Source organism: Peromyscus eremicus, unplaced genomic scaffold (assembly GCF_949786415.1).
Source record: "Peromyscus eremicus unplaced genomic scaffold, PerEre_H2_v1 PerEre#2#unplaced_144, whole genome shotgun sequence".
NCBI lineage: Eukaryota > Metazoa > Chordata > Mammalia > Rodentia > Cricetidae > Peromyscus > Peromyscus eremicus.
In genome coordinates this window covers 259,617-287,137 of record NW_026734382.1, presented here as the reverse complement: position 1 = coordinate 287,137, position 27,521 = coordinate 259,617, and the positions used below count along the sequence as shown (strand labels likewise).

The 27,521-nt window shown below is 42.6% G+C and overlaps 1 protein-coding gene across 4 annotated transcripts in view; it reads left to right on the top strand.

Annotated features, from left to right (window-relative positions):
• Ncoa2 (nuclear receptor coactivator 2) overlaps positions 1–27,521 on the top strand; it is a 261,526-nt gene that overhangs the window by 68,745 nt on the left and 165,260 nt on the right. For all 4 annotated transcript variants that reach the window (XM_059252728.1, XM_059252730.1, XM_059252729.1 and 1 more), the window contains exon 2: positions 24,037–24,093. The gene's annotated coding sequence lies outside the window, so the exon portion shown is untranslated. The remainder of the gene's footprint in view (positions 1–24,036; positions 24,094–27,521) is intronic.

Genomic DNA, 27,521 nt, shown 5'->3' with positions numbered 1-27,521 from the left:
GATGGATGGAAGAGTTCTTAAAGTGGTATCTGTGAGATACTGTTAGGCAGAGCAGCTTTATGATTTAGTAAGCCTCCAGGTGTCCTTGAGGAGTAGTATCCTGATGGATTCTGGTTCCTGCCAGTTGTGTGAAATGCCCAGACTTCTCACAACTGCTGTGTAGGAGAGCATGTTGGAGAGGGGCACACACTGTTCTGTTTCTGTTACAGGGTGTACTATGTTATTTCAGGTAGATTCCTTCCTAACACCATTATTCCAGATGTAACTGAACACAAAGCTGTGGTTCCTGTGGGGACTGTTGATGTCCAAGATGCAGACAGGATGCATTAATCTAGAGCAGGCTTCAAGACTATGCCGCTTTGTCACAGAATGGAAAACTTTGAAATTCAGCAAGGACTTCTGCAAAGGCAGTGGAGTGGAGTAGTCACTGTTGAGTTACTGATTGTCCCATTGAGCCTTAGAGAAACCCAGTGAGTAAGTTATTTGTTAGAACCGCTGATGTACTGGGATCTTTCCTTTAAGGGCACTCCTGCTTTTTTGTGAGTTAGCATTTAGGAACTACTGATGCTCATCTTCAGTGTTCAGCCTGTGAAGGGTAAATACTGCTCTCCTTTTTATCTACATTGTGAGGGTTGGAGGGGAGTTTAGAGCTGAGAGCTCCAATCAGCATATTCAGGATTGAGTCTGCACCTCCCTCCACAGGTGAACTTTTCAGCACCTTGGTTCCAGAGGCTCTAAGGCTGTGACCAGTGAGCTTAGTTATTCTTTATACATAAGTAACAGAAAAGATTAAAAACTGTTAAATTAAGTTTAGTATATTAAGAAAAAAGTTAGCTAGGTATGGTAGTTTATGCCTTGAATCCCAACTCATGGGAGGCAGAGGCAGGCGGTTGTGTGTGAGTATTAGGGCAGCTAGGTTACACAGTGAGACCCTGCCTCAAACTAGTAATAAATAAATAAATAAATAAATAAATAAATAAATAAATAAATAAATAAATAAATAAGTACATACATACATACATACATACATACATACATACATACATACATTTTAAAAATTGAAAGCTTGTCAGTTTTCCTCATGTCGAGTTTCCTTGTTGCATATTTAATGAATGAAGCATCCTCCAATTTAAGGTCTGTGTATAAGTCTTAAGAATCAAAATTCTAGGGGAGGGGCAGCAGAGGCAGCTGAAATCACCTCCCTGGCTTATCTGTATTGGTTTTGTTGTTGTTTTTTTTGTTGTTGTTGTTTTGGCTATTGTTGCTTTGAACTAACAGCAGGGAAGTGGTTGTGTCCTTTTCACATGTCTGTGGGAAACTAAGTAGGAAGGTGAGCGTGTTTTCTGCGCTTGGCTGTATGCGCAGACTCAGTTTGTGCTGTAAGTAGTAGCTAGCCAATGGAAAAGAATACATGGAGCTGTGTGAAGGTAGCAGGAAGAACTGAAAGGAAGTGTCCTTAAGAACTAGGAGTTTCGGGGGAAGTCTGTGAAACCCTAACTGGGTGTTTGGCTTGTCTTGCCAGTTCCGGGGAGGTGGGGAGTAACCCGGGCTGGTTTCCTGGTGGCTCCCTCTGGACTCACTGTTGCTGGCATGGTAGGCGTGTCCCAGTGAGGACAGTCAGCTGCTTATGCCCTGGTAATGGCCTCAGTTTATGAGATGGTGAGGCAGCAGGAACCGAGCTTTGACCAGAAAGACCAAAATGCAAGACCAAGTTAGTGGGCCACCTATGTCATCTATTGGGCGGGCAGAGTCCCTTTTGGTGTAGATAAAGAATAGAGCCTTAAATGAAATTAGCAGTTAGCGTGGTATTTTCTATTGAATTATCAAATGACCGATAAAAGGAGGGGAGACTGCCTTTTATTAAGGTTATCATCAAAACAGTGCTTTCAGAAACCACTCCAGTGTAAATTGATTTCATTTTTCTGAAAATCACTGTGGTCTGGTAATCAAAACCTTTACAATTGATCTCTGCTGGCCCGAGCATACTTGGATGCAGTCTTCCAACCTACGATGGAGGCAGGTCTGTGAAACTGGAGAGCCATTTAGGTGAAAGGTGCCATAGCCACCAACAGCCACACCAGTGCTTAGGGAGAGTAGTGAATACTAGGAGTTGCAGGGAATTATGTTCAGCTTTGCTAAAGACACCACAGAACATCTGAAAAAGCCAGTGAGCAGAACATTCTTTAAAATATGACAGAAGTGGCCTCATGGTGGGGAACAGTGGACATTTTCCTTTCCAATCTTACTTCTCTCCGTTTTCCATCCTGACTCTACTTGTTCTGTAATTTCTAAAACTGAAAAAAAAAAAAAAAAAAAAAAAAGACAAAAACCAAGCAAACCAACACAAACCCAGTATGACCTAAGGGAGAAAGAGAAACCTGGCCAGGTCACTAGGTTCAGGGATAGCAGCATGGTTTGGGATGAGTAAGAAAGAGGGCTGTTTTTTAACTCTTAGAAGGTGTTGATTTCTAAAGTGCATCTGTGTGGGAAAGGAGCCATTGATGCAGTATGTCTATATCTCTGGCACCCAGTGCTTGATAACTTCATAGAAGGGCGGGTGAATGAATGAATGTTGCACACATTGACAAGATCACCTTGGCCATCCATATCTGTGCACTTGGCAATGATGGTGTGCTTGATGTTGAGGTGAAATCGTGACCGGCGGCTCCCTTGGAGTGTTGAGTCCGGAGACTATGTATCCTTGAGTGTGTGGGCCAGTCTTGGGAAGTAGACCCCCTTGCTACTCACTGAGCACTCTGGAGAGGAAGAGCAGAGGTGGAGATGCAGCTAGTCAGGGTGAATCTGGGCTGGCTGTGGGCATGGCTAGGCTTAGGGCTCAAAGTTCCAGCCTATTCCTCCCTCTGGAGATCAGGATTGCCTTGGAAGTACTGAACCAATTTTCTGTATAGTGTCAAATAGTTGTATATACATATGGTTATTATTGTTTGAATATTGAACTCTTTTAGGGGTCTACTTTATTTTACCTTTTCAAAAAGTTAAACTCATGTGGTCATGTCAAGTGACAAAAATTGAAAGGTAGTTTAAGTCATGACATTTTTGAGTGGGACGATGTTACAGCTATATATTTGGTAATATGATGTCCCTGTCGTTTGTAGAAACAGTGACACTACCACTACCACAGGATGGAGTAGTAAGAACTTAATGCATCAGATGCTTATTTAAAAGCTTATGTTACATTTCCTCACTACTCATTGACTCTGTTAGCAGTAACCTTTTTGAAGTTGGCTATTTTTGTTATTTTCCTACTCATGATAATTTTGCCTTTTTATTGTGAAAATTGTTTCATCCAATACTGATATGCTTTCTTACAGTCGATACACATGTTATCTGAATTTTAATTTGTATTTATAGCTGCCACTGTGAGTACTCATTATATTCTCCCCTCTTTTTAGTTTTTTCCTGAACTTGTGTGTGTGTGTGTGTGTGTGTGTGTGTGTGTGTGTGTGTCACACACACTAAGCCTGTACTCGACTATGAAACTCCCTCCGGCCCCACTCTTTTTTTAAAACACCAAAACTCAGTGACTCCAAGAAACTTTTTAAGCTTACCCTATTTGTTCCACAGCAGCTCCCATTTTTACTAACTGTGATACTAAAGGATAGTGTATTTTCTTACCATTTCCTTTGTGTCCATGTCCTTCAGAGAGTAAATAGTTTTGAGAACTGGTTTGTGTTTGATCATAGAGGAGTGTGCCAGGTTTCCAGTCCACAGCGCTGTGCTCCATGGACTCTGTCACTGACTAGCTATTGAAGATTGCAGCATGCTCCCAGGGTGTTTGGAGTAGCCTGAGTAGTTTCTGTGTGAGCTCCATCTGAGTCAGGAGTTGGCAGGCTGGCCTCCACATAATAATGGGATGCCTGCGTCAAGGTGGCACCTGACGAGCCTCCCGCCAGTCTAACTCACATAGAACAAGTGGCCACTTGGACTCTGTCAGCCCTAGAAAGACAAGTCGAAAATCAACTTGATTTTCATTTTTTCTTTTGATGCTGGGAATTGAACCCAGGGACTCATGCATGCTAAAACACATGTTCTGCCCTCTAGTCATATCTCAGTCCCTACAAACATTTGAAAGATCAATTCTGTGGAATATTTCCGAAGGTCCTGGGCATTTTACTTATCTGGCTATTGGAGTAGAAGTTGGTTCATCCATGTGACTGTTAACAAACAGTATTGTAATTGGTATCATTATATCCCACCCATTCTATATGACTGAGACTCCTCTGTGGATGTTTCATGTACACTTCCTTATTTATTCTTTTAACAATTGAGATTACAGATGAAGTGACTCGGGCTAAGGGAGATGAAATTGCTTAGTCAGAGTCACACATGCAGCACGTAGGAGATGTCATCATTTGGAGCTGTGGTTTTTCAGGTCCCAAAACCTGTGTGAAATGTTTGTGAAGTTGAGGAGAGAGGGTCCTGGAAGAAGAGCTGTGTTAAAAGCATATGTTGGTGTGTTGGTGTTACTAAGTCAGGGCAGACTCTGCTGTCTTTCTTGCTTTTTTTTTTAAAGCTTTTTTGAGACAGGGTTTCTCCATGTAGCCCTGGCTATTCTAGAACTCACTGTGTAGACGAGGCTGGCTTATAACTCACAGAGATCCGCCTGCTTCTGCCTCCCGAGTGCTGGGATTAAAAGCATACACCACCCGGCAAACACTATTGCCTTAGTTCACAACATTTATCTGAGCTCTGCGCATTTCACAATGTCTGCTGTTTCTTTAAGCATCAGTAAATCTTTATAATAGGAATGAGTTCCTGTTAATAATGTTGACTAAGACCTACAGACAAGTACGGAGATGTTAGAGAGAGCTGTGTTGGAAGCGTGAGCTGCAGGCCGGGAGAGTGAGTCCTCAGGATTAATGGCAACATTGGTAGTGCTGAGTTTAGGTGATTGGTGAAGAAGTAGCTTCCCAGCAGCTGTAGATAGTTTTATTTGCCAAGTCATTTAACCAAAATACAAAGTAAAAACTAATCCTCAAAGCTTTATTTCGTAATTTAGGGAAGTGTTTCTAGGAATCAAATTTATGAGGTATATCCTAGCTGAGAAAGGTTTCCTTTTTGATGGAAGAATCAAGTATTTCCAAGCTCTCTGGAACCAAAGGTACTGGCACATGGCTGTAATTCTAGTGCTGGGAAGGTTAGGGAGAGCTGAGTCAGGAGGATTGCAAACTCCAGACCAGCTGGTACTACATAAAAAAAACCTGCCTCAAAATAAAACCAAGCAAACCTAGACTGAGTTTATAAGAAAAGCTGCAGTTTTGCTCCTGGTTGGTGGAGGGTAGCTTTAGTAAGACACTCAGCTGTCCAGGGAAGAAAATGAGGAGTATCCTGTCCCTTGCCCCTCAGGCACCTACTCTGGTCACCTTTGCATTAGGAGTTTCATTCATATGCTTCATGTATCTTATATCAAATACATACGTCTCACTTGTGAACCTTTTCTCTTCACTCATCACATGTATTTTCCTTGTACTATATACAGAGGATGTGTGTGTTATTGTTGAGAGTTGAACCCAGGTTTCATACATGTAAAACAAGTGGGCTGTACCCCCAGCCCTCTTTTTCTCTGATTATATTGGCAATATACAATTATGTATATCTGTGGGGAACAAAGTGACATGGGCCAGTGATACAATATAGAATTGTTAAATCAAAATAACGAAGGTATCCATCACCTCAAAATCTTACCTGTTTTATGGTAAGAATACAGAATTTACTCTTGACAACTTAGAAATGAACACCACATGGTTACTAGCTCTGTGCATCATGCTGTGCCGTTCTCCAAAGACAACCAACCTTAAGGCATCTTCCTCCTAGCTGGGATTTGGTACCCTGTGGCTGTCTTCTCCCCATTGCCTCTGTCCTTGGCCTCCGTAACCAATATTCACTATGACTCCTGTGTTCCATTGTTTCTGATTCTGGGTATGGATGAGATCATGTAGGATTTTTCTGTGGTTGGCTTATTTCACTTAGGACAATTCATCCCAGATTCCCTCCATGTTGTCACAAATGACAGTCTGGTTTGAAGGCAGAAGGTCTGATATTGTTTTTTATCCACTAGGTTGATTCTGTAACCCAGCTCTGTGACTAGTGCTGGGGTGAATGTGGGGGAACAGCTATCTCCCTTAAAAATATTTTATGTGTTGACTGTTTTTTCTGCATGTATGTCTGTGAATCATGTGCTTGCCTGGTGCCTGCCAAGGCCAGAAGAGGGTGTCAGGTCCCCTGAGAATGGAGTTCTGGATGCTTCGGAGCCACCGTATGGGTGCTGGGAACTTAACTTGGCTCCTCAAGAAGAGTAGCCAGTGCTCTTAACCACTGAGCCCCTCTCCAGCCCCCTGTGGATATCTCTTGACAAATTGATTTCAAAACTTTTGGTAAATAACTAGAATTAGAATTTTGGGGTCTGGAAGGTAGTTTCTTGAGTGATCTGGAAACCAAACCAGAGTGCTGCTTTTCTTTGGGGGTTGACAAGTGCTGTTTGAGATTGGGTTGGAAGGTGTCTTGCTTCATGGAGTTGTACTATGTAGTTTCATGGGACACACCCAGGGCTTGGTAAAATTGTGTGCCTTTAAAACAGCTCATTAAACAAGCTTGAGCCCTTGTAAACAGTTCAGTCCCCTGGCAATCTAAGAAGACTTCTTTTTAACCTTAGGTGCTTTGATTTGGGGGAGGATACTAATTTCTTACATTCATATGTGTGGAGTTTACCAAGAGTAGGCATGTCCTTGAAACCATGTGTGAAGGTGCTGTCATGCCCGTGGGTGACTGCTAACTGGAACAGGTGCTTTCTTAGGATCTTTGGACAAGTTACAATTCTGCTTTTTACTGCTTTTGAGCAGCATAATATTTCATCCCAGTAGCACAGTATTTCATCAGCCAGGGTGGGGCCCAGCACAGTCCCAGGTCCTGCTCATTTCTCTTGTAGTCTTGGCTCCTAGCTGGATGCTTTGCCAGCTGCCAGCTGTGTGGCCTGGTTGAAGGCACTGGGCTTTGGTTGAGGCTTGTGGCAGGAACGTGGGTTTACCCTGGGAGTGTTGCAACACCACTTCTCATGGAGATATCACACTTTTCCTTGGCCTCCTATGGTTTGGTTTTAGATTATTTGTCTTGTGGTTTGGTTTGTGAATGTGCTCATGACTTTCTCTTCCTTTATTTCTTTCTCTTGCTTCACACAGACATGAGAGAAGGGAATAATCCCAAGATGGCTTTGTGCTTGATTACAGTGTTCAGTCGGTCAGCACCTTTCTTTAAAATCCCTTGTAGAGATCTGAGCCAACTAGATATATAGAACCATTAGTTTAACTCACTTTCCCAATGGTTCTCACGTTATTTTGGCATTTAATGTGACTGATAATAATGTTAATAATTTAATGTGGACATTGAAGAGTGTGCCGGCAATGGCGCCATCCTTACACACCCACTTTGAGTGCTTAGTGTGTTTTCTCTCAGTCAACTAAGAGAGCTCTGTTTGTTTTGTTCTGTAAGCACTCTTACTACCGGGATCGATCGCCTCTCAAAGGTTGGAATTTTACTTCGCTTTTGCAACCTTTTCTTTCCCTGAGAGGTGTTGGGTACCAGGCGGGTGCACCGACAAGGTGAGTCAACATGGAAGAGACTGGGCACAAGTTGTGTGCTCACCGATTATGGCTAGTGTGAAGGGCCCTCCTGTTCCTGTGAGGCAGTCAGGAATTGTAGATTTGTAGTTATTCCTTCATTTATTTCTCTCAAGGGGGTCCATTAGAACATGAAGTTTGGGTAGTTCTACCTTTTCAATTTGAACTTCCAAAGATGGAGTTTGTTCCTACTTCCTCAAGTGAATTTAGACTTGCATTAGCGCTAAGCTAACACTCCTCTATAGCACTTTAAAATGTATTTACCTTCCCATAGTTCTACACTCCATATTTCAACTGCGTAAATACTTGGAAAGGCTCAGGTTGTAAAGGTGACTGGAGTCAGGGCATGTCACTGTCTTTCAGGAAGGCACTGGCCTTTGACCCCTAGGAGAAGGCCAGTAAGAAATGGCTCTGTTCTCAAAAATTGAAAGGGGAATGCTTACTGCTCTTGCAGAGAAGAGGGCTCAGTTCCCAGCACCTGCAAGGTGGCTCATAACTGCCTGAAACTCCAGCTCTGGGGTATCTGATGCCCTCTTCTGACCTCTTCAGGCTCATGCGTGAATGTGGTACACATAACACACAGGCACATACACACACACAGGCACACACACACACACACACACACACACACACACCAAAAAAAAAAAAAGTTTTTTTTTTTAAGTTGAAAGGCACACCATTTACACTGCTAAAAAGGTAGCATTCCCCCCCCCCCCGCCCCCTTTTGAGACAAACTTTTTCTATGTATCCCTGGCTGTCCTGGAACTCACTTTGGCCGTGAAATTAGGGATCCTCCTGCCTCTGCCTTCCCAGTGCTGGGATTAAAGCTGTGAGCCACCAGACCCAGCTAAAGGTAGCATTTTTTACATTTTAATGATTATTTTTTTAAAGCAGCTTAACTATTGATGAGAAAGTTTCAGACTCTTTATATATAATTTTTTCCCATTTGACTTCTTTTTAAAATTACATTTTGCATTTCGTAGTGAATGCTGTTGGGTGTCCTGCTTAAAGAATGTTCTAGAACCCCTCAGGCCAGTTTTCCTTGAAATGAGCTGACACTGAAGAAATGTTTCAGGGTGTGTGTTATGTGTTCCAGTTTAACAGTCTGCAGAGCGTAGTTTTATTTCTTGGGTTATTTCTCTCATCGATACCAGTAGGGATGTCATGGATTTTGGGGTAGTTTTATCATCTTATTGTGACTTCTCAAAAGATACTTAAGTTACTACTGTCTCAAATAGCTCTAGATTTATTACTTGCAGAGTGGTGGCTTTCTAGAATTTTCCTTCATGTCAGGAAATGGGATCACTGCAGGTTGGTGACATGTGCTATACTCTGTGGTGTCTTTCCTGGAGTCTTTTTGTGGATGCTGTGCTTTATGTTAAAAGAGGACTTGCTGTGTATTTGTGGAGAACATTGTTGCTATTGAAGTGGACTTTGGATCTCCAAATGTTTATGGTCTGTTGGCAGAATCACCTTCTCAGTTCTAAAATGGATATGATGGGCGAGGGTGGGAGACTGCCATGGGTAGGTGTTTAAAGACTAGGAAGTTCCTGGAATGTCTAAAATCTTGTAGCCAGCACAGACGGATTCTGTTTCTCTGAATACTTTTTGTGTCTTTAGAAACAAATACATACCTATTTTGCTGTGGCCCCTTCTCCTTTAAAAGCAGAAATTTATGTATTACATAAACCTTTGTGTGTGTGTGTGTGTGTGTGTGTGTGTGTGTGTGTGTGTGTGTATGTATGGAATTTTGAGATTTAGAATCCAGTCTCTTACTGTAGCTCTTTTCAGCCTTCTAAGGCACTACATTACTAAATAGCAAGTCATGTCTTTTGTCCTGAAGTGGTAAAGATACTGTTCCTCAAAACAGCTTGAGCTTCGAAGGTGCTTCCATTTTCAAAAGCTTTTGGAGTATTGGGAGATTTTCCAACCACTATTAGGTGGAAATGTGTTTGGTTTGTTTGTCTTGGGAGCTCATGGTTGTCTGAAAGAAGGGTTAGAAGTGTCTGGTTTCTCTGGGAATTGAATAAATTCATCTAGTATTATAAATTCAGATTAGTTAATTAGCCTTTTACCTTAGCGTTTTCTCTTTTATAAGTAGGGTAAACCCCACATTTGTCAGAGTGTCTGTGAGAGAGCCTGTGTCTAAGTCTTGCCTGTGGATGCTGGCTCCAGGTCCAAACACAGCCCCATGGATGCTTACGATGGGCCTTGGTGTTGCGCCCTGAGGACATCCCCCATTACCTTCTTTCTGTGCCGTTGTTTGCTAAGTGTGCGGGTGTCTTGTGAACCGAGTGTGGCTCGGGTTCCTCAGCATGGGTTCTGGGTTTTCATTTAGCACCAGGATCTATTGCAGCGCATTGTCATGGCTGTCAGTACTTGCACACTTGCAGTCATGGGGGAATTTAATGTTTTATTTGAGGTTGCTTTCGATAGCACTGTTACCAACCTTTCGGGTGAAGCAAGGAGAAGCATGCAGTATTAAAGGCAAAAATTGCAAAGTTACACGCTTTCTAATACAGTTTTAAAATGTGTGTTTTTAGGAAGTAAGTATAAGCCAACTGTTTTGGTGTTTATTTATTTTGGGATGGTGAGGGGTGTCTCACTACACAGTCCAAGCTGCCCTTGAACCCACAGATCTCCTAACTGCTGGATCAAAGGTGTGTGCCACCACACCTGACTGGTTTCATTCGTTATTTAGGAAATAATGATCTTTTAAAAATGTGAGAAATTGTCTTCTAAGATGCTTAACAAAAGGGCTCTAGAATGATGGTTGGTATTTTCAAAAACTGAAATGTATGTTGATCAAAATTATAAAATGCTGTATTAAACTAAAATGCTTACATGCATTGTTACATTAAAAACACCCAAATTCACTGCAAGACATCAGTTATTGACGAATCTTGGTGAACACACCAAATTCCCCAAGAAAGACATCCCTTAATAACACTTTTTAACTTAGTAACTCTCTTCAGTTTTCCTGTACCTGGAATCTTGAAAATAATTTTGAGACATAAAGACCTAAAACTAGTTATTTTAGGAAATTGAAGATACAACATTGCACACGCCTTTAATCTCAGCACTCAGGCAGATCTCTGTGAGTTCGAGGCCAGCTTGGTCTACACAGGAGTTCCAGGACAGCCAGGGCTGCTACACAGAAAAACCCTGTCTAGAAACAACAACAAAACTCAAAAAACAAACAAAAAGATACAATATTGCAACTTAAAGAAACAATGAATCCATTAAATTGCCATGTTTCTCTTACTGCTATGAAATTCATTTTATAGCTCTTGTGGATTTGCAAATGACGTTTTCTAGAAATTTCTTGTGAGCACTAAACTAAGAGTCAGAAGAGCTAAATTCTAGACTTCTGTTGCCTGAGTGATTCTCTTTCCAGTATTTGAATGGTTGCATGGGGATGACGTCACACATGCGTTCACTTCTCTCACTTGCCTGTCCTTGTTCCCGCGGTCCTGTCATGTCATGTGTGTTTATAGTATGTGTGCATATGTATATACTGTGGCTGAGTGGCTTTAGTCACATCCAAGGACATCATAGCACCTCTCTTTTGGCATGTGCCGACCGTAATTACAGGTTCTTCATACCTCCCAGAGCTACAAGCTGCAATGAAAAAGGAAGAGAAAGGCTATCAAGTGTTTAGTGTAAGATTAGGAAAATAATTTTTACCTTTTGATTAAACAAATGAAGTGGGTACCTTAAATGTATTGTTGAGAGGAGTGGCTCTTCGTTTGGGGGCTGTGAGCTGGTTTTTTTTAAGTGAAACAGGAGTTTGAAAACCCTTTCATTCTTTTGTCACTGATGAAGCCGAGGCCTAGAGATGCTAAGTGCTGCCCTGATCCAGGAAGCCCAGAGCATTGCCGGGTGTCTGGCCCCTTGAGAAGAGAGGACCCCCAGTCTTGTGTTCTCAGGCTCCAGGAGCACCTCTTCTAGAGGTGATACTCTTTGGTTTTATTTTTTACTAAGTTTCAGTGGGTGTTCGTGTGCACACTTGTGCCACAGCGCATATGTAGAAGTCAGGACAACTCGAGGGAGTAATTTCTCTCCTTCCACCAGGTAGGTCCCAGGGTTCAAACTCAGGTGATCAGGCTTGGTGCCTCCCATCTTTCCTGGCTGAACTGTCTCAGTAGCCCAGGTATGACTCCTGATAGTTGAAGGCTACTGTTGGCAAGCTTAGCTTATGGCTCAGAACTCTATTTTGACTTTTACAGTGTTTTGAACAAGCTATTAATAAGCTAATAGTTAACGAGAAATTTTCTCTTGAATTGTTTGAAAAAGGAAATTGACATAACACCAAGTATTGTACTAAAACTGAAATTAGAAGAGGTAGGTCACCAGCCTGAGCACCATGGCAAGATCCCATCTCTTTGACAGGTTGGGGGGGGGGTGAGGAAAGAAAGAAAAAAAAAAGCAAGTGGGGAGCTAGACATGCTGTGGTCTTTCCCCTGTAGACTATAGTTCCCTGCTGAGGGTTTTGTTCTTTCACAACACGGGATCAAGCAAGTTTCCTGGGTTTAAAAATACTTTGTAGAATATTAACTCTTCTTTGTGTTCCCTTTGGCATCATAGGACATTGGAGGAGAGAAAGCTACAAATAGAAAAACGTGTGAATAATTTTAGAACCCAGAGAGTAGTAGTATGAAAGGTTACATTGTCTGTGCCTTAATAAAAGAAGCGGTTAAAATTATTTTAGTCCATGGAATAGTGTGTTTGTTTAAACTGTGGCATGCCTAGACAGAAATAAATCCGGCTCAAGCGGCCGGCCGCTCACTGCTGACTTGTTTTCCCGTTTTGGGTCCTGGAGTTGCAGCTGCAGTAACACAGGGGATTCTCTTAGCCCGTGTGTAATGTATCTTAAAAGGGTCTCTCAGCTAATGCTCAGTGAGGAAAAAAGAAAAAGGATTAGTTACGCATGCCATGGATTTATAGCCTGAAATAAGAACCCAAACATTTTACTGTATAGTGCAGTTAACAAAAGCATGGGTAATTCTGCAAACTGTATGTGACCTTTTGTGGGGTTTTGATTCCATCTTCACTTCCTCTCAGACTCTGGGTGACACTGAAATTGGTCCATGTTTTGATTTGATCACATTGGGTTATGTTCCTTGTGGCTAGCTGTTTTTGTGAGGGGGATAATTAAAATATACAGGAAGACATTATGAATCACACTTTGAATTTAAGTATAGGAAGACATCATGAAGCATACTTCAAATTTAAAGTCAGGTGTTCTGAAATTTTTTCGTGCGTGTGTGTGTGTGTGTGTGTGTGTGCGCGCGCGCGCGCGCGCGCGCGCGTGCGTGCGTGTGTTGGAGTTAGAGGTGGTTGCAAACTGCCTGATGTGAGTGCTGGGAATTGAACCCAGGTCTTCTGCAAAAACAGTGTGCACTCTTAAATTGTTGAACCATCTCTCCAGCTCCAGTTCTGAAAGAGTTTCAACTATCACAGATGGTTCAAGACTACAATAGTCGGACCTCTTGAGTCGGTGGTTTTATGACGGTGTTCAGTGCACTATGCGATGAACACCAAGCTGGCTTCAGACTTTGAATTAGGTAGGATCGTCCTCAGGCTGCTGCCAGGCGGTGTGATTGGCTCATGACATTAGGCAAGGCTGCCCAGTGTCATAGCCCCCAAAGAGCCACGGTCAGAAGCAGGAGCATCAGGTAGTACACAGCCTCTGTGCTGCTCAGCTGTGAGGTGTGGGAGGTCAGTTGTAGGGTTTGTCTGGACAGAGCCCCATTGTAAGATGGCGAATACCCACATATCTTCGGAGCCTGCCACTAAATAAATGACAGATAAGTGATCCTCAGTCAGCATGGGTCTTTCTTGTGTTTGATGCCATTCTGGCTGGCTTCTCTCAGATCTTGGGAAATGTTTTTGGTTTTTTGACTCTAAAGCCCTTACTATATAACTAGATGTACAAGCTGTTAGTTTTTATTCTGTTATGTGTATTTCTGTCCTGTCTCATGATTCTGTGTTAGGAAGTTGGACAGGGTAGAGCACGTGGACAGCTGGAGCCTGGCTCAGCAGTTGCATATTTTTTTGCACGTGGCCTCCATGCCTCACTGCCTTGGACATCCTCAGCAGAGTGCTGCCAGGGGCCTTGGGTAGCTCAGGACACTGAGACCAAGGACACAGGGGTCTCAGGCATCACCATATCAGTGATGTTGCCAGTTGAGCGCTTGGCTCAACTGTCGAGTTTCCTGGGGAGGGCAGTTAACCCCTCATTGCAGGGGAGAAACAGCAAAGGCAATTGCCATCTTCAGTCTGCCACAGTCCCATACAGGGATCGTGGCCTTTGTGTATCACTTGGCCTTGTCAGTGACTTATCAGAGTTGCCACCTATTCAGGGTGAATACAGACTTCTCCGTGTGGAGGGCTTGAAGATGGTTGCTGTCACTCTTGTGTGCTTTGTGGCTGCCTGCTGTACTTGCTGTTCTTGGTGCACTTAGAGGGCAGGTGTTGAGCACCTTGTCTGCCTGCCCATGTGTGCCCAACATGAGCTTGCCCTGTAGAGGCGGAGTCTCCCCAGGGAGTGTCTGCATCTGTGACTTGGGCCTCCTACCGCTTTATAGGCCAGTGGTCTCAGATGCTATCAGAATGGTCTGTAAACCCCCAGAAAACTGAAAAGGATGATCAGATTGGTGTTTTGACATTGTATGAAAACAGGAGCATGGAAGAGCAGTTAATGCCACAAGACAGTAAGCTTCCCACCTAACAATAAAGGCAGAGCCTTCAAATTGAATAAAATTGACCTTTGTAGAAGGAGGCATGGCATTTTGTTTTCACTCATTAAGTTAAACTACAGCAACTTCGTTCTTTCTTACGCCCTAGGGCACATGGTGAGGGCGCCGTTTGGACCTTCCTTTGGTGTGTCAGCTAAGTTTTTTTTAAAAACCCTTGCATGAGTAATGTTTTTTAACTGCACATTGTATAGCCATGTTTATTTTTGTGAATAGCGAAATTTAACTTGTATAGTAGCGTCTGTGAAAAGCAGCCAGTTTAGTGTGTTACTGGATTCCTTTTGCTGCAGAGTTTATTTTCAGTAGGATCTATGATAAAAAGCCAAACCAATAATTAAACACAAATGAGGAGACCGAAGTATGAAATAGAGGTAGACGTTCCGAAAATTGCTTGGTGATCTGCAGGACTCGGGCTCTGTTGAATTCAGTTTGTACTCCTTTTTTATTTACTTATTTTTTAATTAATTTATTTATTTTTGAGAGTTTCCTGCATGTGTAACATATTTACACCATTTCCATCCTAACCCCACCCCTCCCCAGGACTACTTTTAGTGCACGTACATGCTGTATTTCCAACTTCCCCACTTTTCTTTACTTAACCTTATAGAGAACTTTATCCCCCAAGACTTGCTATCAAAGAAATGAAAATAACACCAGTGTTTGTTAAGTACAATGCCAAGCCTGAGATTGAATAGGATTGGCTCTCGGCTGTACAGTGGTCACCCTCGGACGGCAGTTCCCAACCTGTGGGGCACAACTATTGGAAAACACGTATTTCCGATGGTCTTAGGAACCCCCAACCATAAATTTATTTTTGTTGCTACTTTATAACTAATTTTGCTACTGAGTGGTGCCTCAGTTCCCAAGACCATTGGAAACAGGTGTTTTCCTATGGTCATGACCCACACGTTTGACCAGAGGTTGAGGACCGCCTCACTAGGACTTAGCATATCTGCCTGTTGCTCATTTTACATTTGCATCTAAATCAAAGTATGGGACCACACTAAAACCCATCCTGGATATCAGGTGACTGTGTGCATTCTGCATCCCAGCATTCTCTGGTTTCGGGGAAGAACAGAGCAATGCTAGGTTGTTTTCCGGCACTTCCTTTCTACATCAGGTTTTGAGAATTGTTTCACTTTCTTTTTAAGCGCCATGTCCTGTGTCTGATAAAGTCTTTGTTTTTGTCGGAGCTCTGCATTTTTCTTCACTCCTGTTTATCTCACAGCATGGTGTTTCTTCTCTTCTCTTGAGTGATCTTGTTAGTAGGATACTTTGCAATCCCTTGCTAGGTAGCTGCTGGCGGCTGTGTAAGGCCCGGCTTGCAAAGCATCTTTCTGATGTTCAGCTGGGTCTTCTGAGGGGAGTAGAAGAGGGGAGAGATGGGCAGCAGGAAGCTCTGTTGTCCTCTCGCTCTAATGTGAGGGAGTCACTTAATGCTTCCATTGTAGTTTGTTGGCACTCATAGGTACCTGTCTGTGGAAAGTGTTTACAATAATTCATGTAAAAGTTACAGCAGAGTCCCTGGCAGCTGCTCATCAGAAGAGTGTAGCTCCTGTTTCTTTATGTCTGGATAGTAAAGGACCGTTTTCTTTATCTGACTTGTTTCAGTATCTTGGAATCAATCATTGTGAATGTTGCTGCAGTGGACACAGGAATGCACATATCTGTGTCACACTGATTTATTTTTTTTTTTTTGGACATAGCACATAGGATTGGTGTGACAGGGATGAGCCCAGAGGACATTATGTTATGTAGGGTAAGTCAGACACAGAAGGACAAATACCGTATGTTCTCATTTATGTGTGGTAATTTCAAACTTGGTCTCATAGACCTGGATAATAGAATAGTGGTTCCTGGAAGGGACAGCTGCTGGTTACAGTGGATGGGAAGAGTAAAGTTCTGCCTTTCTATAGCACTGTAGGATTGCTGTGTTTGGTCATTCCTGTAGATTTCAAAATAGCTTGTAAAGAAGATCTTGATGCATTCCCAGTACAAATTAATGATAAATGTTTGAGATGCTGGATTTTCCAGTGGCCCTGTTTCCAGGTGTGCCCGTTTATTGTATGCATGTACTGAGATGCTGGATTTGCCAGTGGCCCTGTTTCCAGGTGTGCCTGTTTATTGTATGCATGTACTGAGATGCCACACCGCTCTCTATAGCTATGTACCATTATCCCATGTCAATTAAAAACATAGAAGGAAAAGCAGCTCCCGTGTGTTCAAATGCTAGACCAGCCATTTCCAGTCTGAGTTGTGCTTTGTATTGTTAGATATTTTGTCTAATAATTCTAGATTTCAAGCCTTCATACCCTTTTGAAAGTATTAGACCCACCCAGGATAGCAGTTGGTTAAGATATGATCTTTAGACCAAAGATTTTAGGATTATTGTTCTTGGGTTCATAGAAACTCTTTTATTCAGGATGAGTGGAGAAATATGTCACCCATAGGACAGCATGTGCACCTGGAATCTAAAAATGCAAAATCCAGAGGGGTGGGGAGGAGGAAGGAAAGGGATAGTCCACTTCTTCTTCACCTAATGCCCTCCTTGTTTGGTGTGTGTGTGTGTGTGTGTGTGTGTGTGTGTGTATGTGTGTGTGTGTGAGAGAGAGAGAGAGAGAGAGGGGGGGGGGAGGGAGAGAGAGGTGGGGGAAGGGAGAGAAGCTTCCGTTTATTATGTTGAAATGGTGGTCTCAATGTGATGACAGTGATATTACTTGACTGAGTGACCATTGGTAGACAGATGTCTGCTGCTTGTTGAGGCTGTGTTGGGGGTTACAGATTGTCCCTGTCCTGTATGGACAGATCATTAGGTTTGAATGTTACTTTTGGTTCAATTTCTTTGCTGCTTCATTGTCTAAAGATAGTCTATAGTTATGGGCAGTCTTGAAGTATCTTACAGGCTTGTCTACCTTAAATTCAAGAATATAAAAGGAGGGATAAAGGGTTCATTTATTTTTCAGTGCCATTGATTTCATCAACAATAATTAGGAATTAAAAAAAAAACCCTAAGGGAAGGTGATTGTCTGAAGGGAGTTTATAAATTGAGATTGTTCACATGATTGATCTAAAGACAGTAAACTTAACTGTGTTGTTTTGGTGCCTTTCACTGGAGAGTCTGGTTGGTGTGGTGTCCATGTGGCATGTTCTAGTCATGGTGGGAGGCAAGCCTGAGCCTTGTGATTAGGTTTCAGAGTGCTTTAAAGCCCAAGAGCTCCTCAGGCTGCCCTGCTCAAAGATGGCTGATGCCCTACTCCCTGCCCTCAAAGCACTCCCATGTAGATAGGAAGAGAAAGTTTAGTTTAAGGTCATGATACTGGTCATTTGCACATGCTGGGCTCAAAGCCTTATTTCCTGCTCACTGTCAGCACTTCAGCCTTCTCCGATCTAATTTATCGTTCTCTCTTTGTGGAATATTCTTTTAAAGGGACCAGTACTTTCTGGTTACTGAATCAGGTAGGAACTTGAATTTTCTCAGCCCACGGAATGGAATGATGTACATCTCCTCTTGCATGTCCCGCCCTGACTTTGCTGGCCTTCCTCCTGCTAGCCCCTTTGTGTATGTTTTCTGGCATTGGTCTCTGGGCCCAGCTCCAAGCTTATAACTCTGCTTTCTTTGTACCCTTGCCTCAGAAGAGCGTAACTGTTACTGATTTAGATTTTCAGATTAGACTTCCTCTTCTAAATCCGAACCCCAAACATTCAACAAGTGAGATGAACTTTTGCTGTCACTAGGCAAGAATATCAAGCCTTAGTGACATAATGTGTGTCTGTCGTCCAGGCACCTCAGGAGGCTGAGGCAGGAGATGATAAACTAGGTAGAGACCAGCAGAGGCAACTGTCTACCACCATTCCCCACCCCCTGTGCTAGGCAAAGGGTTGACCATGGAGCTATGTTCCTAGTCCTATGTACATTAGCTCTTACGATGAACATTGATTTTTCTGTTCACTAAAACTTATACTACTCTATATTTTAGGATATATTTGTGTTACTTATATAGTCATATAATCTCTCTCATATACATATATATGAGAGAGAGATTATCTTGTCTTGAAGGCATGACTTTGTGATTTGAAGCACACTAAACTGAAATCTGACTTTATCTTGTGTTTCTAATCAAAATTAAAAAAATAAGCGACTGTACTGACCACCCATCACAGGCGATGGGCGTATATTTGTGTGTGACTGAAGCTGTGGAAGAATTTGAAGAGTCCTTCTGCAGCTTCCTCTGTGCCTGTGTGTCCTCAGCCTTTGCCAGCCTACCTGCCTGGCTTGATGACTGGAGAGGTGATAGCTTCACGGGCCAGTCTAAGATCCCCTGTGGGAGCATGCAGGCTGGCAATCGCCTGGCTCCCTCTGGCCAGTCAGTTACTCATCTCTTCCCAGTACCAGTGTTGGCTCCTCTGGTGTATGTCAGAAATGCAGGAAGTTGGCCCAGTGGGCCAGTATATTTTCACCCATGCACTACTCCGTTGTATAGGAAATGATTTCCTTTGGTTGGTGGCAACTTTGAGAAAATTACATGGCACAGGACTCAGGAAAAAACATAACGCCACAATCTCTTCACAGTATGGAGACCGTGTGCATTTGCTGTTCTTATTAGTATGGAATCAGAAATCACAAGGCAGTTTTCAGGGGGTCAAATCTCTGCCTTCTGTTAAGTTAGCAAAAAATGATAGCATTATCAAAACAGTGACCTTCGGTGAACACCTCACAGGTGTGACAGCCATGCACTGTGGATCTGGCCAGCCTTGGCAGCCATGAGCTCTGCAGCTGGACCTTGGTCCCTGTGCGTGCTCTTGGAGAGCATGGACATGTAGCAGAGCTCCTGCCTTGGGGGTGTACAGATTGAACTGGGAACACAGGTGATCCTTCTACCCAGGGCTCCCCCAGTAAGCTTCCAGTGGATGATAGCTGCTAGTGCTGTCAGTGTTTTCTTTTGACCCAAAAATAAAGTCTGGGCTTTTTTTCTCTGCCCTTTGGTCAGTGTTACAGCTGCCACTTCATTCTGTTCCCCAACTTACTTTGCTTCCCCTAGATCTGTTTATAATCACTTAGTAACAAATTAAAAGAAGCTACTGTTGCCCACCTATCCCTCAACCCGTTTCTTCTCATGTCCTTAGCAGACTCAGTCTTGGTGTTTGACCTGCAAACTGATGATCTACTGGCAAGGTGCACACCATCATCGGAGTTAGAACTACCTTTCTCTAACTGCCTTCATGCTAGAGCAGGGACAAAAAACATACCTGTGGAGATCGTTCACTTTGGGTGTGGTGTGTGTGTGTGTGGGGGGGGGGGATCACTTAACAACTTTAGTGTTCTTACAAAGTTGAGATGGGAACTAGAGAGCTAGCGCAGCATCTGAGAGCACTTGCTGCATAAGCACGAGGACCCAAGCTTGGATCATAGTACCTATGTAACAAGCTGGTATGCTTCTGTCTGTATAGCCCCAGCCGTGGTGGTGGTGGGTGGAGGGGGCTGGCTGCCAGCCTAGCTGAAAGAGCAGGAGCTTCGGGGTCAGGGAGAGACCGTGCCTCACCTCAAAGGAAGAAGGCAGGGAATGACAGACAAAAGTCCCTGACATCCTTCTGTGGCTACCTTGCACATGCGTGTATGCACTATACTCACACATACACAAAGGATGGGTATATATGCTTCCTCTAAGAAATTAGGTTAGTGGGCTGGCGAGATGGCCCTGCAGTTAGGAGCGCCTGCTGTTTTGCAGAGGCCTGGAGTTGAGATGCCAGCACCCATCAAGTGTCTTACAACCGCCTGTCACTCCAGCTCTAAGGGACCCAGCGCCTCTGTGGTTACCTGCATATACATGGCATGGACACACACACACACACACACACACACACACACACACACACTCTCACACTCTCACACTCACACACGCATTCATTATTTTAAAAGCTCCTTTTTTAAGGTTTTATTTTTCATGAATATTTGACGTGCATGTATGCATGTGCACCATGTGTCTGTCTGGGGCCCGTGGAGGTCAGAAGAGGGCATTACATCTCCTGGAACTGTAGTTAGGGATAATTGTGAGCTGCCTTGTGGGTGCTGGGTCTCAGGGTCTAACTCCTGGGCCATCTCTCCAGCCCTACACATAAGTTTTCAAAATTGTTTTTAAAAACTAAGTTAACTGTCTTATTAATGAGAGATAGGAGCTCTTTGTGTTGTCTAGACACAAGCCCCTTTTCAGGTGGGTATTTAGCTCTTTGTATACCAACTTTGTATCTTCTTAGGTGACTTTACAAATATTTTCTTCCAGTTGGAGGATTATGGTTTTTTTTTAATCTAAAAAATAATCCTTTGGAGCAGATATAATTTTAATGTGTGCTTTATCTATTTATTTCTTTTTTAATAATTTATTTTATATGCATTAGTGTTTTGCCTATATGCATGTTTGTGTAAGGGTGTCAGATCCCCTGGAACTGGAGTTACAGACAGTTTTGAGTTACCATGTCGGTGCTAGGAATTGAACCCCCGGACCTATGGAAGAGCAGCCAGTGCTCTTGACTTCTAAACCATCTCTCCAGCCCCTTATCTGTTTTTTGTTTGTTTGTTTTTTGTTGTTGTTTTTGTTTTGTTTTGCTTTTCAAGACAGGGTTTCTTTGTGTAGCTTTGGAGCCTGTCCTGGAACTTGCTTTATAGACCAGGCTGGCCTTGAACTCACAGAGATCTGCCTGGCTCTGCCTCCCGAGTGCTGGAATTAAAGGCGTGCGCCACCACCGCCTGGCTATCTATGTTTCTTTTATGGACTGTAATTGTCACATCTCAAAATATCACTGAGCTAATGACTTCGTTATTTTAAGAGTATGTGCATGTGTACAGTTATATGTCTGTCTGTCTGTCTGTCTATGTGATGTTGGGCCTTGAACCTAGGTCCTCAGACATGCTAAGCAACGGGTTCTGTCCTTGATCGAGGTCCCTGCCCTGTGTTGTGTTCTTTCTTGAGGTCAGGGCTACTTTGACCTCTTTTGTTTAGTGTGAACCAACACAGACAGAAGTCAGTTCCTGGACTCAGCTTTGTTCTGCTGCTTGACTTTCACGAATACCCCATTGCTCTGATTCCTGTGACTTTCCAGTAAGTTTGGAGTAGGTCACTCCCTTAACTTTTGGTGTAATTTTAAAGTAGCTTTGGTTCAAAACTGCATAGTATTCCCTGTCTTCATCACTCAGGAGGGTTCCAGGGCAGACCTGTGAGAACACACTAGGGAAAACTAGGTGTACTTGGTTGGGGTGGGTGGGCCTGAGCTTCTGTGTCTTTGATTGAATCGTCTTTCATAGCCGACACTGTGTTACAGGATCATAGTTATAATTCTGCTGTGTATTAGGTGCTTTGTGCAATTGTCTCTCTGCTTCTTTCAAGATTCCACAAAGGGCCAGCCTGGGCTACAGAGTGAGTTCCAGGAAAGGTGCAAAGCTACACAGAGAAACCTTGTCTCAAAAACAAAACAAAACAAAGATTCCACAAAGAGGGCCTTGTTATTCTCATCTCATAATGGAGCCTGTGATGAATGTACTAGGTTGTCTTTGTGTGGTTGAGTCAGAATGGAGACCTAGTCTGTGCAGGGAAGCTAACTAACCCTGGACTGCCTTTGTGGACCTTCCTCGGCAGCACCTGGAAATGTGGTGCTGCTTGAGAAAGAACCCACAGTACTGCTCTTCTTGCCAGCCTCTGATCTTGTCACTCTGCCAATCCCAGGCCAGTCTCCTCCTTCCTCCCTTTTTTGTAAAACGCCCGAAAGGGGGACTTCAGAACCAGGAAGACTAAGGGAGGAGGAGTGAGATGATTTCTTAGTACAGAACTTTTATGCCATGCCATGTGCTGTTACTTTAAGTGGTGTTATTTTAAGTAGTGTATAAACTTAAATATTAGTTTATAACTCTGTGTTTATAGTTTATTAATTTTCTGTTTAGAACTTACACTAAGAAATCGTATACTGTGGATATCTGGAAATGTGTTGGTCTCCTATACATCTTTCTTTAACTGGAGTGATTGATAGTTGTCTTGGGCTGTTTTAATATCTTAATAAAGCTTACTGAATAATATAGAGCAAGCACATAGTGTCCTATCAGTACCACAAGCTTTAGCTCATAGTTGATGCATGTGTGATGTCCTTGAGCAGTGGGTGGTATGGCGTTATGAGTGGCATGCATAGGCTAGCGTAATGAGTAGTTTAAAATCTACCCGTGTCTTGCTAAGAGGATGGAGGACTCCTCCATGGCAGTTTATTGCTTACTGGCACTGACTGCCTCTTGAGCAGAACCCATTCATTTTACTGTGATAACCTATGTGCATATAAATTTTCTGTTATTTTCATTGAATTGTTTCTGATAACCATGTTGCATTTTATCACATAGAATTTCAAAGCTACATACTGCTGAAAATGAAAACGCATCTTTGCCAATGTCCCTCCTCTATAGACCTTGTAGATTATGAAGTCAAATGTTTCCAGTGTCCTAGAAAAAATAGTAACTTGCGTATTAATTTGGTGCTAACTTCTTCCTCTTCCTGTTTTCAATTCTAAAAAGTAAAAAGCTTTAAAAGAATTAACACTGTTTTAAGTTTGGTAACCGATCCAAAGTGTGAGTTATTACAGATTGATATCACGTGAAGGAGAAGAAACCCTCACGGCTCAGTTATGAGAGCCTTCCTTGAAGCATCATTAATGCTCGTGCAAAAGGCCACAATTTCAGTGCTGTTACCAGTAACAAGCACTCGTAACGAGCACTCGGTTTTTTCCTCGCATCCATAAAATGCACAATTAATCTAGATAAACATTGGTCTAGCTAAAATAGCATAAGCATGTGTCTCCCGTCTTGTGTTTCTCAGTGTGCATCTGGAAACACACTTGTGTGGTGAGGCGGCAGGATCAAAGTGAAGGCGCCCGCCGCCGCCCTGCATTGAGGCCTTTGTTCTCTGAGATAGACCCCGAGGAAACTTGAGGGGTGCCTCATTAGCAGTGTGCACCTCTCCCTTTGCTTGTGTATTCCTCACTAGCAAATTATGATGGCTGTTACACAGTATACTCTGTACTCCAATAGACTTTTCTTCAGATAGCAAATTGATCCATCATCTTTATGCTTTTAAACACTTACCACATAGGTTTTTGTTTTATTTTAGTAATTTTAAACCTTTCATAGATTCTGTATTGGCAAACTCTAAGCATGGCACATTAGTTATTATGTAAATTTTATTTGTTTACTCAGAAAAATGTACTGCAGTATGTTACAGTGTGCAGGCCGTGTGCTCGTCCTAGAACTACAGAGTGGCAATGGGTAGCTGGGGCTACCTCTGCTGTGACCATCTTCAACCTGGTGGGGAGAGCTGGCCATTGGCCAGCAGTTGAAATGCAGCCAAGAACTCAGAATCTTGTAGGTGCCCCGTCATTCACAGTGAAATGTTCCCTGTACATTTGTACTGTGCTGTCCACGGAGAAGGGATGCCACAGTCACTCTGCTGCTGGCTTCCTGTGCAGTTCAGGGTAGGACTATCTCTAGTGAATGTTACTTGTGCACTGGGAGCATGAACAAGTATTAGCTATGTATTGATTGTAAAAGTTTTACCTGCTCTGAAGAGCCCAGCAAGATTCTGTATCTTCACTAATGATTGTGTTTGTTCATATTGCAGATTCCTCTTGGATTTGGCTTCAGATGAACAGATCTTCTGCACTGTGTACAGGCACAGGTGAGTTAATGCTTGAATCTTTTATGCTGTAATATGTTGATTATTAGTAAGGTTAAGTATTTAAAATTATCTGATACATTTGAAAAGTAATAAGTAAATAAGATGAATGTAAATAAAAGAGAATAAAACTTAGCTATTTTCCTGCATGTTTTTGCTGTGAAAGTTCTTTATGAATGTGTTGAAATAGCATTTGAAGGTGAAACACCATGTGTGTTTATTGGTGCTCAGTTTCCAGTTGGAAAGAGTCTTAAGTGTGTTTGCTAGACAAACTGATGAGTTAATTCATTACATTTTAACTTTAGAGCCTGGAAAGAATGTTTTTGCTTAATTTTATATGTAAAATACTTGAGTGGTAATATTGTTTACTTGTTATTAAACTGCCATAATGTAGAAGAAAAGAAGAATTGCTATAGCTTTTGGCAGTAAATCTCAGTCTTTGTGGGTAGGTGCAGTGAAATGCTGCACTTGGCCTTTTTCTGCCAGTGACTCTCATTACACATCCATAGTGTATGCTGGTGGTATTTATTAACCCTTGATACACCCTTTACTTCCTCATCTGTAACTTCCCCTCTGAGAACTTAAACTTCCTTAACATTGGGACTGGTCGTTGGGAGTAGCATCCTTAGTCCTTAGAACACGGACTGCTTCATAGTTAAGGCTGAATGAAGCCTGTTAAATAATTGAGTGTGCATATCTAAAGTGCACTTAGATTCAGAGTCTTCAAATTGTGCATCTGTAAGTACAAAGTAGAAATGAAAATAATCCGTACAGTGTGCATAAGGCTCTTACATGTTATGAAGAGTTAACATGTTTATTCAAAGATGGTTGACCAGGGAAAATCCAGAGGATAAGGCCTCTGATTCCCACTTACTCTGACAGTGCTCTGTGGTTCTTAGGATGAAGTATACACACCTTGAATGGGTGGTATCTTCTTAATCATCTTAACATCTTGGGTGTGTTTTGTGATATCAAATTTTGACCTCTGAAAATCAGGTAAGTTAAATCTTTTCTATTATCTGTCACTGGATTTAGACTACTTCACTTTCTGTTCCCACCTTGGGAAGTTTGTTTGTTCACTTTCCTGACTTGCGTATTAATGTTGGCACTCGTCGTCCATGACTGTTGATGTGACAGTATAAGTTGATGCCTGTTTCCTCAGGCCCATGGCACCTTTCTTTAAGTGTTCGAGATATTAGTTGTTTTCGTTGGGTTCTTGTCTCTTGTTTTATTTGATTGTTACTACACTTACTTATTTACTGTGTGGGTGTGCATGTGCTGCAGTGGTCGTGTGTGGGAATCCGAAGGTAGCCTGCAGGAGTCGGTTCTTGCTCCCATCAGGAGGGTCCCAGGACTCCCACTCTGCTCATCAGGATTAGCAGCAAACCCCTTAGCTGCTGAGCCTTCTTGAAGACCCTTGTTTTGCTTTTTCTTTGTCTGCACACAATATCTGCCTCTGCTCCTACGAGGGTTATTTTCCCTCTCATGAGAAGAACCAAGTATGGCCTTTAGTGTCACTTTTTATTAAATGAAATAGTAGGTGTTGTGCACCTCCTTCTGATTCACACCTCCTTCCGGTGAGTCTGTCAACAGCTCTGTAACGCTCTCTCCAGGCATCTATAGCTGCCTTCTGCTTATATTTGGATTAGCAGATAAGGACTCTCCACAGGTTAGTTGACTTGTCCAAGGACGTATTGTGATCTTAACTATGGAGCTCCATTTCTACCTAAACAGCCCTGGTGATTCTCATATTTGTGGCAATAAGTGTAATATATAAAAATTATATTCATATTTGAGGGCTTAAAAAGTTAATTTGAAATCAGACATTACTTACATTTTATTAACTAGTCCTAAGTTTTAACCTATACCCTTTATTTCACACCGTGAAGCATGATGGCCTACTTGAGAATTAATGACTGCATTAGTGAGAAAAGTCTTACTCTGGGGCTTTTATTTCAGACTTTCTTGGGAGTCGGGACATGGGCTGCATCTATGGTATGTTAGGAACTGGCGTTCGCTCTCCCTTAGACATTTTAGATTATAGGTGCATCTGTGCTCCACTTCCTACAAAGTGGAGCAAAACAGTTGGGCGTGGTGGCACGTGTCTACAACATCAGCACTCTTCTGGGGGTGAGAAGTATGAGGGAGTGTGGGGACTAGAAGCAGAGGAAGGATCTGGAGTTCAAAGCCATCTTCAGCTGCATGAGGTCAAGGCTGGTCTCTGTACTTGACTCTGTCCCAAAAAAATAAAAATAAAAATAAAAACATCCCAAGCACACAAAAGAAATACATGTGAGTGTACAAACACATGTACAAACAAAAATATATGCAAGTACTCACTATAGGGGGAGATGTAGCTCAGTGGTAATTTTTATGTGTATGTAATATAATGTATATATAATTTTTAAAATATATGCGATATAGTGACTAAAATTCTTTAGAACATTTACCTTTTTTTTTTTTTTTTTGGTTTTTTGAGACAGGGTTTCTCTGTGTAGCTTTGCGCCTTTCCTGGAGCTCACTTGGTAGCCCAGGCTGGCCTCGAACTCACAGAGATCCGCCTGGCTCTGCCTCCCGAGTGCTGGGATTAAAGGCGTGCGCCACCACCGCCTGGCTAGAACATTTACCTTTAAACATGTAGTGGGGGAGCTGCTTGCCATTTCAGGACCAAGGGAAATAAAACCCCAGGTGAGTGTGAGCATTTACCTGTCCCATTAATAAGTGGCAGTTATCTCCAACACATTGACCAATGCTCACTGACAAGCTTACAGGTCAAACCTGATGTACCATCTGTATACGCAGTCATTTTTCAGATTTGTCGGGATAGTATTTAATTCCTGTTGTCGATGAGCATTCAGCCTCCAGAGGTGGTGAATTTGTCTCATTGCTTGGCTTGGAGGGCATATTAGATGTTAGTCTTCTTGAAGATTCAGTTCTTGCTATTAAAAACATAAGATAAAATGGTTGCCTTTCAACAAAGGGACAAGGGCTTGGGGTTCAATTAAACAAGCCAACACACAAGTATGCACTGCTCTCTGCAATCACACCACTCACAGATCAGAATTGTCTGCTCAGTGCTCTACAGTGTCTTTCCAAAGCACCCAGGCAGCACGCCTGTTCTGTAGGTGTATTCTAAAGCAGAATTGCTACATTGTAGTGAACTGTGTTCGTTTTAATAATGTAAATTGAAGAACACCGGTTAAGGGATTTCTTAGTTTATGGTTGACATGACTGAAATACTAGTTAAAGGCTCTCAGGGTGGTTGGGGGAAAACTGATTTTGAAATTGCAGAGCTCCTCAACAAGGGATGGGATAGTACACTTCCAGTGCCCCGAGCTGCAGTCCTTCAGCTGTTTGGCATGGATGGAAGGCTTTGCTCCTGTAGGGTCAACTTCTTTCTGGCTCCAAAGGTAACTCCTTTGGTTGAAGCT